This window comes from Cyprinus carpio, unplaced genomic scaffold, assembly GCF_018340385.1.
Source record: "Cyprinus carpio isolate SPL01 unplaced genomic scaffold, ASM1834038v1 S000006642, whole genome shotgun sequence".
Lineage (NCBI taxonomy): Eukaryota > Metazoa > Chordata > Actinopteri > Cypriniformes > Cyprinidae > Cyprinus > Cyprinus carpio.
Window position 1 is genome coordinate 49099 of NW_024879269.1, and position 7395 is coordinate 56493.

Sequence of the window (7395 nt, forward strand, 5' to 3'; positions counted from 1 at the left end):
GATTTGGCAGACATATGTTGGTCAAATGTTAATTTTAAATTTTAATAAGGATTTACTTTGTGATATTAGGACAGCTGTGTCACTCTAAATTAATTCAGAAATTAAAAAAACATTGCATCATCATTGTATGTATGAATTTTTAGTATTTCCATGTTTTTAATGTATTTTTTTTTGAATAAGCGGGTGGGATAAAGCAGAAAGCCTTGTAACTGACCGATATATCATCTGTTGTATTATTTTATTTAAAAAAAAAAAAAAAAAAAACAACAACAAAAACACAGCAGACATGGATTACCCAAATGCTGATACCTGGCCAGCCTACAGACGCCAGTAAAGTGGACAAAAAGATGTCTTTCTCTTTGGTCCCAACCTCGGACCACCCAGGTGTGGCTCTCTTATCACAAACTTCCTCTTCTCCCCCAGCCACTATATCAGGGTTCTTCTCCCTCATGATGTTAAACACCCGCCTCAACAACTGTAGGAAGATGCAGACATGGAAATACAAAGACACTCCAAATCAAAGGAAAATCTATGCCATTAGGCTGGGGTAGTAGGCGACATCAGATGTGTGAGGAATAAGAAGGATAATCATCATACCTCATACGTGGTGTAATCTCTTTCTGTACCCGGCCCATGCTGGTCCGACGTAGTGCGCCATCTGTGCTTTATCATCCTCAATGACTGTAGAAAAATATAGGTGAAGAATTCACACTATCTAATATTTAATCATCGCCATTAAAATCTTTTTTCATATAGTATCTGATATTGGTAACTGATATAGATATAACTAGGCGCTGCATAATTGATAATTAAATGAAGCATGTCTTCCTTACCATCATCACCTTTTTCACAGTATCACTTTCCTCAACAAATTCCACTTTTTGACTTCTTTTTTTTAGTTGGAAGCATCAGATCAAATTCATAGATCCTCCTGCATCATTTCCTGCTGGTCTTCTCCTCAATTTTCAGCTCCTGGTCACAATAGAGATGAAAAGAGCCAACAGCCTCTTGTGAAGAAATCCATCCAAGACAAGAAAAACAAGCTCAATGGGCGTCCACATTAGGAATCATTATATGAGACAAAGCTCAAAATAAAAAATACAATACCAGAGATGTAATGGACCCACTTTATATGTGCTCCAACTACTATACACTCACAGCCAGGCACAATGTACTGGCATCTTAGCACTGCAAAAACTTACTTCTAATGTAGGAAATGAATGAAGTTAGAGACAGGTTTAGCGGTATGTATAGGCTTATGTAAACTGGCCAACTACAGGGAAATCACTTACAGACATTATACATATTTTTGGGGTATTCCTGCAATTAGGCAAAAGCATGTATCTACAAAGTAAGTGCATTTTATCATGATTAATATAAGTGTCAGTACATAGTAGTTAAAGCTATTAGTAGATAAACCATACAAAGCGGGAACCACCTCTTTTTAAATAATAATAATTAATAAATGCAACACACCAAATTAAAGTTGGTATGAAACAGCAAGTTGTGATCATCTTTTTTTTTCGCTTGTTGAAACACCTTTGTAAACAAAAGAAAATATGTTTTTTAAAGAAGATTAGCAAAGGGCACATAATTTCTTTTTAAAAATAATGATGTGCATTGATAAATCATTAAATGTCAGCACAGTAGTTAAAGATAAAGTGGGCCAAATGTAATAATGACACAGATATGGTCACAGGAATTTCCAATAAGTGGTGAAAACATTTCATGTGCATTGCATCACTCCCTGGCAATCTCCACATAAACAATTACCTTCATGCCCTCCTCAACGTCATTTTCAAACACCTTCGGCTTTTTCTTCTTTCTTTCTGGTTAAAGCAGTTCAGATCATCCAAATCATCCGAAGGCTCTGTGAAGATCAAAAAGTGAGTGTCAGAAACCGCACTGTTGACGTAATCCCACATCGCAAAGTGTTGAAATGTTCCAAGTTTGTGATTTAAAAACATTTGTTGAGAATCACATTCGACTAAACCCAAGGCCCAGAGATAAAGCAGGAAGAGTGCAAAACACTACAATGGATGATCATACTTGCATCCCCTTCTCACCCTTTTTCTTGATCTCCTCATCATCTTCGGGGTCCAGTTCTCGCGCTCCTCCTGCTGCTTCAGGCTCAGCCTTTTCTGTTGTCAGTCTGTTGAGCCTCTCATCTCCATCCTCGTTTCGAGTGCCGAAAGCGGCTTCTTCTTCTTCCTTTTTCTTCTTTGATGTGGAGGGGTCGAATAAAATCTGAGGACACACAACACACCAGGTTCATTTGCACAAAACATGCCTCAGTAATGTGCTGAAAGGACACAACTACTGAGCTCAGCTTCTTTTTACTGCTCAGCGCAATGTTGAGTATTATTTACTTCTAGTTTTGTATTTTATACAATAGAAATAATGCAATGATAGCAAACGTACAGCGACAATAGCACGACGTTAACTCTTTCATAATCTATGCCAAAAAGTCACAACATGATAACTGAATATTTCCACTCAGCTGTCAATAATAACAAAATATACATAGTCCACCACAATACCGTCTTCGGACATGATGACTGAATCTAATATTGCTGTTTTCGTCCTGTTAAACCTCGCTGGACACGGTTAACACTAGCTGCTGCTCATCCACTGTCTTGCATCAGCAATAGGGGAGTTTAACGCGCACGCGTACCTGACGACCACTGATTACATCATCGCGATGACAACATTACGCGACTTTGCAAATGACGCTGCTGATGTATTTTCAATCGATTACAAGATTTATGTTCCGAGTTACATTTATACTCAATAATTATTATTGTTGTTTGCTTTGTGGCTTCTTTACAGACATATATGTAGAACACCACGAATCGAAATGTGAATTAATCAAATAAACAAGATTTGTTTTCAGGAAGCAAAACAGCCATGTGCTTTTATTGAAAATCATGACTCCACCAAACCCATTATCAGCATGAATGTAACAGAAAAGAACAACAAAATCAACTTTTTTTGAAGAAAAGAGTGGAAATGAGCAGCTAGATGCAGTACAAACACCATGCCTCACTCTTTCTTATAATTTCCATCAGTCAGCCATGAGGCATTTCATTACAGTCATTTAAAAGGATTGCCACTCAAATCGCATCAGCATGCCTTTCATTAAGGCACATAACACAGCAGACACGTCTTTATATGCTTTTGATTGCAAGGGCAGGACAGAAGTTGTTTCATATATAATTTGAACAGAGAACTAAGCTATATATACTACAGAAGACTAACACCACCAGAGAAAAGAATCCAAGTTTAATGATCTCTCAAATAAGCCATCTCATTTTTTTTTTTAAACATACAAATGTACACATATGCCTCAACCTGAATAGATACAGCATTTTTGCATTTCAAAAGTATATATGCTCCATACGGGGAAAAAAAAATATGGTAGTTTTTGTATAATTACACACCATCTACTGTCTGATAAACCCTCAGCACATCAATGAATCAGGCCTGAAGAGAGCACAGCTGGAAAGATCTGTTATTAATAGGTCATTTTCTGCAACTGTTTGGATGCAGCACAAAACAAAAAACACATGATGGGCAGTCAATTTTTATATATATATATATAATGAAGCTAGTAATGTTAGCTCATTTCAGTTTGTTATTGTCTCCAAACCATAATATGGTCACTGTCAACAAACTGTCAAAAAGCTTATGCTGTTGGAAGTGCTGAATAACATTAATTTAACAGAACACATTAGAGATTCGAAGATCGAAGCAAACAACAATACCAAATATATTTAATAAATCATATGAGATGAGAGCGTGTTGATCATGTATATGAAACTGTGTATTGTGGCAAACATGCTTATCTCATGACAAAACAAAAACAAGCAGTTTTCTTGAGTAGTAGAGAGGTCAAAAACACCTCTATCAAAAGAGGGAAAATTAGAAAGGAAACACCAATGCATTACACCTAAATAACCAAGGGCAAACATTTAAGGTTCACTTAATATGTTATGTCATCAGATTTTATTGTCAGATTAACCTGCTTTATATCCATTTGTAGTTGTATAATCGTGTTTTTTTTTTTTTTTTTTTCTGGGCTTGTTTTATCCACTCTGCAAGAGCTATGGTAAAATTTGTTTTGTAGTGTTAACCCTCTAAAGGGTTCTCGGGTTTGCCTGCCCAGGCCAACCACGATGAGCAACAAGAGTCTGTCAGATTGGGTACATTCACATGGCCCACCCTTGAGTTCTTCAGCCATGTCATCCTCATCCTCCTCTTCTCTCTTTTTTTTGGGCTGGAGAAACACAAAGGCAAATAGTTATAAGGGTTTCCACAGGGAACACTCTCGAGGCGATCTTTCTAATAGTGTAATCCACTTTTCAAGTCCAGTTTCACCGCGTATTGTCTCATAAGTAAAAATCTGAAAGTAGTTTGTGAGATATAACAACAAATTCTATGTTAGTATTATGTTGATATGTACTGAACAGCATGAAACAAACCAACAGGTTTCTCTTGGGTAATGGGTTTGAAGGCACACTGGGCAGAGGGACATCCTCTGTGCCACCAATTTCCAGCAGGTTCTTGTCCAGTTCCTCCTGTTCCAACTCCTCTAATTCAGCCAAAAGCTCATCCTAGAAAGGAAAGGAATTGCATTGTTCGGTCAACATCTGTAAAAACTGCATTTGAAGAGATACATCCATGTAAGACGTATTATCAAGCAATTTCACCTTAATCAGAGAGTTAGATACTTCTCTAAAAAATGTAAGTCCAAAATTTACAATAATGTTTAATATAAATGTTTAAACCTGCCGATGTTCTTAACAAGATGATCCAAAGAGCAAAAACATCTGAGTCACAGGATCAGCATCACAATGTTTCTTAAAATAATGCAGAATCTTAAATAATTTTTTAGTCACAATGCTTCTTTGCTTGATATTTTAAAATCCTAACAAGTTCCGTTGAGGAACTCTGAATGTCATACTTAATGTATGTATTTTTTTTATTTTTGATTCAAATTCTTGAAATAATGCAGCAATGTGTTGTCAAACATCACACAAGTTCGCTCCCTTTGTCTCAACTCACCTCATCATAGTCTTCTCCAAAACCTATAGGCTTCCGAAATGGCATCGGAAATCTCTGTTTGCCAGCTCCTGCTCTGTGATGTCCTGCATGAGGTGCGATCCACTTTTGTCTATATCCCTAAAAACAACCAATAATATTAAATCAGTTTCTATTTTTGCACATCACTAACTGTATTCTGGCGGTACAGGAAATTTTACTATCGGGCATCTTACATGTTTTTGTAGCAGCTGTCTTCATGGGCTTGGCTGCCAAGCCATGTTTTTAAGCACTTCAGTGTTTTGTATTGAGCATTCTCAATGCTTCTCGCTGGAACTCAATGAACTGGAGAGAGTGCCATCTATCTGAGCCAGCTGCTTCTCATATCGCTTCTTTCTTTTCAGGGCCTGTAAAGCAGCTTTAAAAAAAAAAAAAGGGTTAACAGATTACACTCACACTATGACATCACTTTTTTTTCTAAGCTAATCAACAAGGTTGATTCAAGATTAAGACTGAACCATACACAAACAAGCTATTCCCAGCATGTGGGATGTTTCGTTATAGTAAACAATGCATTCAATTAAGTATGTCAATGGTTATTTCACAACACCACATGGCAACCAATCAGACCTAACTAAGTGATATCCTTAATTTAACCCCAACTCTTGAATTTAGTTCTGGACAAGCGTATCCCACCTGACATAAGTGTTATATTAATAAACTGACTTCATAGTGACGCATGGGTGTAGCTAACGTTACCTAACTAACATCACTGAAATCGACGACAGGTGGGGCGAGAGAGAAGAGATGAGCTTCCTTTAAAAAAAGTTATTTAAGACAACTATGATCCTTCTCCCCATGACGGCTCGGTTTTAAATACATACCTTCGTTTTGTTTTCAATGCCGTTTTTCTTTGCCGTTAATAGTTCCGCATCAATCTTTTGCTCTAAGTACTCTTGTTTCTTGGTTAACATCTCTTCTGTCTCACGGAGTTTCTGGATCGCTTCTTGTGGGCTCGGGCGGCTTTGCCTCCTTTCCCCCCCGCCGCCGAACAGTTTGCCGAATACGGACATATTGTTCTGTATTTCCGCGAAAACTGGAAAATCCCTCCAGAGTCTGTTTGTTTCTAGACACTACTGATAATAACGTCCGTCGCTGTTCCGTGTTCAGGTGTTGATTGTCTTACTTCCGCCTTCAGGCCCGCTGACGTCACGGGACTCGTCACGGTCATGCCACCACCTATCAACGCCGCGGCTGCTGAACAAGGAAAACTACAACTCGTGACCAAACAAATGATTTAACACTTTTTTTTAAAAAAAAAACCAACCTTTTTTTAATTTTCAAAACATCTTAAGGCTAAAAAGTAGCTCAAAACTCGCCGATTTAGGAGAAAATCTTTAAAATAGTGGGCGTGTCAATCCTAAATTTAGGACTAAATGTTTGCTCTAGAGTATTTCACAAAGCGTTTTAGCTCTAACACTAGCTCTTAAATCTTTGAAAGGTTAAGAGTAGTGAAGAGGAGACTCCTAAGTCACTAAGATCAAACCACAAACTATCCTAAAATCGCTGTTGTTTGCCGGCAATCTGCCTCTGAATGTAAACATTTTAGAAACATTTGATGATAATGACCTATAAAAAGTTATTTCCTTTGGTTTTGGAGGTTATCTCAACTCTAATATGTATATATATGTATATATGTGTATGTGTGTGTATGTGTATATATATGTATGTATATGTATGTATGTATATATATGTGTATATATGTATATATATGTATATATATTGTTATATATATATATATATATATATATATATATATATATATATAATATATTTTATCATTTTTTTATTTATTGAGATAACAAAAAGGGGGAATACAGAGACATTGGAATCTGTGTAAAACAATAAGATCGAAATTCTGCATCCTGTATCACATATCAATCATGTTTCTAATACATTAAGTATCATTTTCAGCAGTTTAGATGTCTTTAGAGCTTTTTCGATTATTCTCTATTGAAGTTAGAGAGTGGTAAAAATCTTCAGATCAGTGGAAAATAGTCAACCATTTGGTGCAGTCATTATGCATTTTTTGCTTTGTAATGTGATATTTTTTCCTAATAGAATAAAGAAGTTTAATTATATTATCCATTTCCAATAAACTAGTATCACAATCCATAAACAAGACCATTACATCAGTTATTGTGACAAACTTATAAAATAACTCAAAAAGAAACCAAGAAACTCGGGACCAAAATAATTTGATATAATAACAACTGAAAAATAAGTGTACAATTGTTTCATTTTCTTCTTGAACAGAAACTGCATCAAGGCGAAAACCGCTGCTTAAACTTAGGC

General features: G+C 36.3%; 1 pseudogene; it reads right to left on the reverse strand.

Annotated features, from left to right (window-relative positions):
* Window positions 1–2043: 2043 nt before the first annotated feature.
* LOC122133893 lies at window positions 2044–6262 on the reverse strand (annotated as a pseudogene).
* Window positions 6263–7395: the final 1133 nt, after the last annotated feature.